We start from the raw sequence: 9,930 nt of genomic DNA, 5'->3' as shown, positions 1-9,930 counted from the left end.
TCTCATATGGCAATACCCTTACCTTGGTGGAAGAAGGAGCACAGTGCAGGCTTTTTCCTGCGTTGCAGAATGCTGAAGCTGCAAGGTCCCAAGGCCTCCTCCTCAGTTAAGCATAGGCCGAGGAGCCTGCTCAGCTGCCTTTCTCATGGCAATGCCCTTACCCTGGTGCAAGGAGCATTTCCTGGGTTGCAGAATGCTGAAGCTGCAAGGTCCCCAAGGCCTTCTCCTCAGTTGAGCATAGGCCGAGGAGCCTGCTGACTGAGCTGCCTCCTCAGCTAAGCATAGGCCGAGGATCCTGCTCAGCTGCCTTTCTCATGGCAATACCCTTACCTGGTGCAAAAAGCATTTCCTGGGTTGCAGAATGCAGCTGAAGCTGTAAGGTTCCAAGGCCACCTCAGTTAAACAGGGAGCCTGCTCAAAGTGCCTTTCTGCTGCACAGAGCAGAGCAGGTTTTTGCTCATTGCCACCCATTCTGTTCCTTTCTGGATCTACGGCATCTGTGCAAAATGTTACTGGAAGGCAGTTAGTGGCCTGGGAAATGGTCTTACACAGCCTGGAAAACCCAGCGTGGGGAAGGACAAGAATGCCAGACTTTGCAAATTTGAGGAGGCCTGGGAGGAGCCCACATAGCTCAGTCGGTAGAGCATCAGACTTTTAATCTGAGGGTCCAGGTTCAAGTCCCTGTGTGGGTGGGACCAGCCCCCCTAAAAGGAGACTCTGTCCCACAGCATTTTTCCAGTTGGCAAGTAAGGGTGTCTAAAGTAGGGAAAATGTTTATTTGGCCTGTTCAAACAGCAAGGGGTGAGGGACTCAGCAGTAATCAAAGGAACGTTTTCTTGACAGAAAGGGCGGTGGATGCGCCAACAGCCTCCCAGTGCGGGCAGTGCACACCACAGCTGTATCCGAATTTCAGAAAGCGTGGGGTGAGCTGGTGTGGATGGGCTTTAGCTCACCCTCAAGTGTCCACTCCCCCCCCCCCCCCCCAACACACATACATTCAGGTTTCTACGTTTGTCACCACGCTGTAGCCGTGACCGTTGATTCCAGATTTCTAGCACTCTGAGGCAACACGTCTTAGAATCGGCGGCGAACTTGGAGACGATGGTACAATACAGAGCGTGAGGGGGTGGTAAAGCCCAGAACACGTTCCAGCACACTGAAGCTAAATGTGAATAAAACGTAGGCCCTGCTCTGTAGCGCTTGCCCCATAACACTGCGTACTTACACCCCTTTTTAATGGATGGGATTCAGATCTACATTGTTCAAGCCCTGAAAATTCAGGGAGTAGTCATCGATGGCCAACTAAGTTCCAATTACGGAGTAGTCATCGATGGCCAATTAAAGTTCCAATTACGCATCTAGTCTACTGTCCAAAAAGGCTCTGTTTGATCGTTTTCTGATCAGAAAGCCTTGAGGAAGAGACTTTGCCCTCCGGGGAATTCGGATGTTTGTAACGCACTTGTTTATGGGTTTTCGTAGAGAAAAGGATTACAGCTCATGCAAAAACACTGCTGTCAGACTGATACAGGAGCCAATCCCTGGGACAATGTCACCTCTGCCATGATTGCGATAATTGATCTATCTAGTTATTTACTTTATTTATTATTTATTTGTTAGGATGTATTTACTGCCTTTTTGAAGGAATTCACTCAAGGCGGTGTACATTAAGAATAAAAATCAAACATCAGCAATAGACAATTACAGCAGTCAATTAATAAGGCTAGCTACCGGTATCTGCGTGAATTCCCTACAAAATCCTGACACTGGCTTACAAAATACGCTGTTCCAGAATACCTGTGTTCCTGTTCTGAATGCTTACACCTTACGTACCCTCATGCTCGCTCTGGTCCTCTCAACAATCTCTTTTCACAATTTTGTCTTTTTGCCAAAATTTGCTTTGACACTCTCCTCGAATCTATTTTCTCTGCTGTTGACCCATCCCTGTGCAGCAGTCTTCCTCTCAGCCTTCCAGTTGAATCATCATTTCGTAGACTCTAACGGGTTGACAAACATCTCTAGGTCGCCGTTCTGTTTCCTTGGTGCTTGACTTTCAGCGTGGGCAATCGGAGGCCGCCGCTGTGACCTAACCCTCAAGATTCTTTCCTATGAAGCGCCTAGGTGGGTTTACCGAGATGTGAAAATGTATGGTAAAAGAACTGGGAGAACATTTGGGTGGGTGGCAGGCAGGGGCTCATCATCAAAACTTTGCTTTGAGAGCAGCTGACAGGTGAGGGCTGCCAGCCCTGAAAAGAGAGGGAGCTTGCTTCCCTGGCCGGGAATTGAACCAGGGCCTTGGCGGTGAGAGCACCAAATCCTGACCACTAGACCACCAGGGACTGCTTGGGCAGGGGCTGTGCTTTAGGAAGGCCACAGATCGCATTGCCATGCTGGCCTCAGCCCGAAGGTCCATCCAGCCCAGTATCCTGTTTCCAACAGTGGCCAATCCAGGTCACCAAGTACCTGGCAAGATCCCAAAGAGAATAAGAAAACAATCTTGCGCTGCTTATCCCAGGAATAAGCAGTGGATTATCCCAAGGGGTTTCTTGCAGGAGCTTGTCCCAACCTTTTTTAAACCCTGCTACGCTAACCGCTTTTACCACACTCTCTGGCCATGATTTACTAGAGTTTAATTACACACACACACACGTGGAGTGAAGAAAGAGTTTCTCCTCGAGTCGTTTTAAGTGACTACTTAAGTCACTTCATTGCGTACCCGCCCTCTAGTCCTTATATTTTTGGAAAGAGCCCACAAGCGTTTCACTTCTAGCCGTTCCGTTCCACCCCACTCCCATCGTATCTCCTCCTCAGCCGCCTCATGTCCAAGCTGAAGAGCCCTAGCCTCTTTAGCCTTTCCTCACAGGGAAACTGGCCCGTCCCCTCTATCATTTCGTGGCCAGACAGGCGGCATCAGCTGACCCTGGCATTGGGATTTCAATGACCATTTCTGCCCTTAGTATGGGTCATCAGTAGTTTGTGGAAGGCAGGTATCCCACAAAAACTATTATCGTGCAAAGTTTTTTCCAAAACTGAGCAGGGCTGCAGTCAGAGATGGGGGCTCCCCACAAACCCAGCACAGGTTGTGAAGCAGGAAGTAATCTTTGCCTGGCTAATTAGTTCCTGGACAGAGTGTAACCAAAGGTTGGAGCGAGTTGGGGTTTTAGGAACAAGGAGGCAAGGAGTAGAAAACAACAAAAGCATCCAAACTACTAACATTTTCTTTCTTCCTAATCTAAAACAAATACAGCAAACTAGTTAAGCAATAATATTTCAACAGTCTGTGCTAATCACAGATTACTCTAATATAATGTTCTCAGTCTTTGAGTTCTTATACCAGTTGGGATAGACCCTCAACTGACAAGGATCAAGCTCTCAAATTCCAAGAAAGCCAGAATCTGGACAGAAAGAGTCTCAGTGTGAAGCCGAAGTTCAGCAGCTCCTGCAGTATGCAGTTGACCCTTCTTTTCAGCTAGTAGATTCTTTGGTTCGGGTCAAGCGCAACTTCAATGGCTCCGCTGGATCACTTTCTGCTCTCCACTGTCTAGGCTCCGTCTGATCCGTGCTGGGCTCAGTCTGATCAGCAGACTTAATTCGAGACCAATGGACCCATGGAGTAATCCCTGCGACCTTCACAGCGGCAGGGGTAGAAAGCAAAACAGTAAAAGGTCCTTTCCATCGGGGCCCCAAAGGCTGGAGCCTCCAGTCTTTCACCCAAACTCTATCCCCTGGCAGGAAGGAATGTACCTGAGCCTGGAAGGGGACAGGGTTTATTTCTCTCACATAAGACTGAAGCTCAGAAATTATCCTGCCCAAGAGGGCTACCTGCTCCTGCACCTGGGCAGACCCTAAAATCCCTATGTCTCCCTTAATTCCCTGCAAAATGGCTGGGGGCTTCCCATACACAATTTCAAAGGGAGAGAGGGCTGTTCCTTTAGTTGGAGTGCATCGGAGGCGGAAGAGGGCTAGTGGCAGTGCCTGTGGCCATTCAGTTGGGTTTCCTGACAAATCTTTGCTAGGCTATTTTTCAAGGTTCTGTTTGCCCGCTCACCTGCCCTGAACTCTGGGGACGATAGGCACAATGCAATTTCCAGGTAATGCGCAATGCGCGGGACAGGGCCTGAAGTGTAGCTTCAACAAAGGCGGGCCCATTATCTGAACCTATGGCAAGGGGCAGTCCATACCTGGGGATGACATCCCTAAGGAGGGCTCGAGCTACTTCTGTGGCTTTCTCAGTAACTGTAGGATATGCTTCCACCCACCCAGAAAAGGTACAGACCATGACCAAGAGGTATCGGAGCCTACCGCTCCTGGGCATTTCTGTGAAGTCTATAACTAGAGACTCAAAGGGTGTTAGTCCCTAGACTGAACTCCTGGTGGAATACGGGGTCCCTGACGAGCATTATTCTGGGCACAGAGAGTACATCGGGCTGAGGCAGTGGCAACCAGACTATCCAATCCTTCCAGCACCACTACTCGACTGAGTAGGCGGGCTAGTGCTGTTTTCCCTAAGTGCGATAGGTCATGAGCTTGAGACACTACAGGCCAAGCTAGGTGCGTGGCACCAGAACTCTGGTATCAGGGAGATGTAACCAGCCATCAGGTCTCCTTACTGCACCTTCTTCTTGAGCCCATTTCTCTTCCATTTGGGTATACATAGGTGTCCATTCTTGCAGTCGAATTTGGAACAGGGGAGTCACAGTACTTGCTGGGGGTCCTCGAGCAGCTTCCTTGGCCACCCGATCAGCATGGCGGTTCCTCGGGCCACTGGAGTATCTATCCTTTGGTGTCCCCTGCAGTGAATAACAGCTACCTTCTTAGGGGCCCACACAGCCTCTAGCAGCTGAAGTATTTCGGGTCCATACTTAACAGGTTGGCCTGCAGCATTTATGAGTCCCTTTTCCTTATACAAAGCTCCATGAGCATGTAGAGTTGTGAAGGCATACTTGGAATCAGTATAAATGTTGGTTACCAGTCCTGCTGCTAGCTCCAGAGCTCGTATGAGGGCCACAAGTTCTGCTTTCTGGGCTGAAGTTCCTTGGGGCAGGGCTCTTGCTTCTATCACCTTGTCCTCTGTCACCACAGCATAGCCTGCCAATCGCTTGGAGTTCTCCACGTAACTGCTTCCATCTGTGAAATAAATTACATCTGGGTCCCTCCACGGAACATCTTTAAGATCTGGTCGACTGGAGTACACTTCATCCATGGTTTGGATACAGTCATGATCCGGAGGTCCCTCAGATGCTGGCAAAAGAGTGGCGGGATTGAATGTAGCCACTGTTTCCAGGTGTATCCGTGGATTCTCACATAAGCTAGCTTGGTACTTAACCATGCGGTTATTTGTAAACCAGTGGTTGCCCTTATACTCCATGAGGGTAAGAACTGCGTGGGGGACTTTAACAACCAGTTCTTGCCCCAAGGTCAGCTTATCAGCTTCCTGGACCAGTAAGGCTGTTGCTGCAATGGCCCTCATGCAGGCTGGCCATCCTTTAGCCACTCCATCCAGCTGTTTAGACAGGTATGCAACAGGCCTCTGCCAGGATCCCATCATCTGGGTCAGCACTCCCAGAGCAACCCCCTGTCGCTCATGGACATACAGTGAGAAAGGTTTCTCCACATCAGGAAGGCCTAACGCAGGGGCTTGGAGTAGGGCTTTCTTATGGCAATGAAGGATTGTTGAGCTGTAGGTCCCCATTCAAATGGTTCCTTTTCACCCCCCTTTGTGGCTTGGTAAAGGGGTTTCGCCATCAGTGCAAAATTTGGAATCCAAATTCTGCAGAATCCGGCTGCTCCCAGAAATTCCCTAACTTCCCTTCTGGACTTGGGTTGGGGAATTGCAGCAACTGCTTGCTTCCTACTGACATCCAGTCTCCGACTTCCCTGGGAAATACAGAAGCCCAGATACTTCACTTCTGACTGACAAAGTTGGGCCTTTGAGCGTGAGACCTTATAGCCTGCATCCAAGAGTACTCCAGCAATTCTCTGGTAGCCTCAAAACACTCTTCCTGAGTCACTGCTGCAATCAGGAGGTCATCTACATACTGGAGTAAAACTCGCCTGGAAGGCTCAGATTTAAAAGTCTTAAGGTCTTGTCCTAGGGCAGTCCCAAAAATGGTGGGGGAGTTCTTGAACCCCTGTGGCAGGCGGGTCCATGTATACTGAAGCTTCCTTCCTGTTACTGGGTTTTCCCATTGAAAGGCAAAAAGCAGTTGACTGGCGGGGGCCACCCGAATACAAAAGAAGGCATCTTTTAGATCTAGTGTCGTGAAATGGGTAGCTCCAGAAGGTATCAATCCTAGCAAGACATATGGATTAGGCACTACAGGGTGTAATGAAATAGTGGATTTGTTAACCACCCGTAAATCTTGGACTGGCCGGTAGTCCTCAGTCCCTGGCTTCTGAACTGGCAACAGTGGCGTATTCCATGGAGACTGACAAGGACGAATAATTCCATGGGATAACAGACGATTCAGGTGTGCTTGGATCCCTTCCAGAGCCTTTCTGGGAATTGGGTATTGGCGAAGATGGATTGGCCGGGCATTTGGAAGTAAGTCTACATGGACAGGAGGAATATTTCGGGCCAACCCTGGGGGATTATCTTCTGCCCATACCCCTTTGACTTGAAAGCTGTCTGCCAGGGTAGGTCAACTTGGCCATGCGACTGATGCAGCCGCCATTCTTCTTCAAGAGGGCAGCAGAAACTCAATATACCCTTTGGGCTAGATGTCGGGTGCCGAAAGGAGACTGAAGTCTGGCCATCAGAGTCAAAGGAAATTTGGGCCCTAAGCTTGGACAGCAGGTCTCGACCTAACAAAGGGATTGGACAGTCTGGCATATACAGGAATTCATGAGTGACTGTGTGTGAGCCTAACTGGCATCTACGGGTCGTCAGGAAGGGCCTCCGGTTCTGCACCCCCGTGGCTCCCACCACTCGGACAGTTTTTCCAGACACAGGCGCTAATCGCTCCGTCACAACAGAATGTTCAGCTCCTGTATCAATCATGAATGGAATTGAGCGGCTCCCTATAGTTAACTTGACCATAGGTTCCTGGGAGCCCAGTTTGTAGGAACCCGGTCTGTCCTATTCGTCCCATTCTGCCATCTCGGCTATCCCGATGATGTCAGATTCAGGAGGCTCATATCTTCCCTCTCGAACTCGGCCTCGGCTTCCTCGATCTCCTGGTCCCCTTCTCAGTCCCTGGCGCCTCTGGGGCATTCATCTTTCCAGTGCCCTCTTTCCTTACAGTAGGCACACTGATCCCTCTCCAATCTTGGTCTGGGATTCTCCCCCCTTGGCCGGGATTGATTGAAGGAATCTCGGGGCCTGGCTGGTGGTCCGGGGTCCCACTTTGGCTTCCCATTAGCTAGAGGTCGACCTCGATTAAGGGTGGAATTAGTAATGGCTGCCGCTAAAAGGTCGGCCTTCTTCTGCATCTTCCGGTCAGCCTCTCGGCGCACCTCCTGATCTCTATTAATGAAAACCTTGGTTGCGATCTCAATTAGCTGGGTGGTATTCATCCCTGCGAATCCCTCTTGACGCTGCAACTTCTTCCGGATATCTGGCATACTCTGGGCCACCAATGCGCTATTCACCATTCTCTGGTTTTCTAGGGCTTCAGGTCAAATGGGGTGTATGTTCTGTAGGCTTCAATTAGTCGCTCTAAAAAGGCCCCAGGGGATTCAGTTGCCCCTTGGAGAATTTCAGAAACCTTTGCCAGATTAATGGGCCTCTTTATGCCTTTCCTCATACCTTCCAGCAAGTCCCGGCAATAGCCAGACAACAGTTCATAGTGCTGCCCATTATTTGGATCCCAAACTGGAGCTGCGCGAGGAAACCGAGCTCTAACCCATTCCTCTAGGTTCTGTGTCCCCTCGGGGGCACGCGCTCGCGTTATGGCCTCAGCATTTTGCAAAATCTTCCGCCTCTCCTCAGTTGTGAAGAGGGTCAGGAGAAGTTGTTGACAATCAGTCCAGGTTGGGTTATGTGTGGCCATAATGCTAGCCACTAGGTCCACCACTGCCTGAGGCTTTTCAGTATAAGAGGGGTAATGCGTCTTCCAATTCAGGAGATCGGTGGTTGTGAAGGGTACATACTGATAGGCCTGTGCCTGTATAACCTGACCCTGATTATTAGGATCCGGTCGAGTGGTAGTTACCTGTCGGAGTGGCAGAACTCTCGAGGAGGTGGGAATGGAATCTGAGGTAGAGCTAGGAGCTACCCTCCTATCATGCTCAAAGGTGATTGCAGCAGGTCTAACCCATTCAGGGGAGGTAGGTTGAAACCCTGAGGGATGGGGAGGGGTACTCATAGACTGAGAGGTGGTCACAGGTGAGTCAGTCCATTGAAAGGGATGCCGGGCCCCTAATGAGTGGGTAGGGGTACTAGAGGGAGAGGCTGGGCTGTCAGGAGTTGAGGAGTCAGGGAGTGGAGCCCAAAGCGGGTCTTCGGAGGTTAACAGGGAAGGATGTGGCAGAGGAGGGTAGAGACTAGCTGAAAAGTCCAACCTAGGATGTGGTGGGGTTCGCACAGTGGGGGAGGAACTATCCGGAGAAGCCTGTACTGGAGAAGCTTGGGCTGGGCGGCGTGGATCTCTAGGGGCGGCACGGAACCCCAACAATGGGCCATAAGGTGGTGGCTCAAGATCTGAGGGGTCATCAGAGAGTATGGGTTTCTCAGGCAGGGTAGGGGCGGAAGCCACCGATTGAGTGGTAGGCTTCCTGGGGCTCTTTCCCTCTTCTAGTTTAGATTTTCTAATCTTCTTTGAGCACGGCCTAACATGAATTTTACTGGGGATCCCATATAAGTTTTCAACCAAGAGGGAGGGTCAGTCACAAGGCTATCCCAGGAATCTATATAAGGGAGTTGTCAGAATATTCTGGTTCTCCTACAACTATGCTGTAGACCTTCCGGATTACTTCAATATCTAAGCTGCCACTAGGGGGCCACCCCACTCCCATAGATGGCCACTCAACTTCACACAAGGTTCTTAGAGTACTTGAGCTTAAAGTCTGTCCATAGTCATTAATTAAAAATCCTTTTTTAAAATTCTTAAGCATACAATCTAGGGGGCAGCAATTTGTCTAGATGATGTCCCACCCATAATGCTTACAGTTACAACACACAAAGGGGGAGGGAATTTTTGAAAGTGCAGTAAGGGGTCCGAACTCTCGAGACACTAGGTAGACAGGACAGCAATCGCTTCCTTCCGTCGCTGGCCAATTGAACTCGCGTTAATTGGAAACGCAGCTATAAGAAGTCCGCACTCAGTTAATCATTCACGCATCACACATTCCATACAGAAAATCCCACCCAACAATTTCAAATTTCTCAGATACAGATAAGCTTAAGCGGTTTCGCTTCTAATCTCCACTAGACTAGAAGGTACTAGGGCCTTCGCTGAGAGTTGATCAGGCTCTCCTTCCTCAATTTTTGAGGGGCTGGTTACAACTTTCTAGCTAGAATTATAATACAGAATACAGAATACATACCCGGCGAATGTTCTCCAGTCAGTTGGGTGCTGGGATTAATGCAGGATTCAGAATCCCACTGCTGCCACCAAGAATTGTTGCAGGAATTGATGCATAAATTTATGATACTTCAGGAGTCAGACAGCACACCAGAATGAGAGAGAATCTTCTTTATTTGCCAGCAAACCAAGTAGAACATCAGCATTAAGTCTCTTCTTCTCTTTCTCAGCTCTCTTTGTCTCTCTCTCAGCTCTCTGTGTCTTTCTCTCAGCTCTCTGTGTCTTTGTCTCAGCTGCTTCTCTTCTTATGCTGTCTTCTCCTTCTTCTGTCTGTTCCTTCTGTCCTTCTCTTTCTTCTGAGCTCCTTCTGACGTAACCTGCTTCTTCTCCCACTTAAATACAGTTCTATCTAGCCTAGCCTAGCCCCCTTACTCTCCAATTGGTTAAGGAATAGATTGATTACCTTGCC

The 9,930-nt window shown here is 49.5% G+C and overlaps 2 non-coding genes across 2 annotated transcripts; one reads left to right on the top strand and one right to left on the bottom strand.

Moving 5' to 3' along the window:
- Positions 1-620: 620 nt before the first annotated feature.
- Positions 621-692, top strand: TRNAK-UUU. The gene has a single exon. It is a non-coding gene; the product is annotated as a tRNA-Lys (tRNA).
- A 1,572-nt stretch (positions 693-2,264) lies between these two features.
- On the bottom strand, positions 2,265-2,336 carry TRNAE-CUC. Its single transcript has one exon. It is a non-coding gene; the product is annotated as a tRNA-Glu (tRNA).
- Between the last annotated feature and the right edge of the window lie 7,594 nt (positions 2,337-9,930).

Source organism: Microcaecilia unicolor, chromosome 3 (assembly GCF_901765095.1).
Source record: "Microcaecilia unicolor chromosome 3, aMicUni1.1, whole genome shotgun sequence".
Classification (NCBI taxonomy): Eukaryota; Metazoa; Chordata; class Amphibia; order Gymnophiona; family Siphonopidae; genus Microcaecilia; species Microcaecilia unicolor.
Note: the sequence above shows the minus strand (reverse complement) of the source record. Positions and strands in the feature narration are given on the sequence as shown.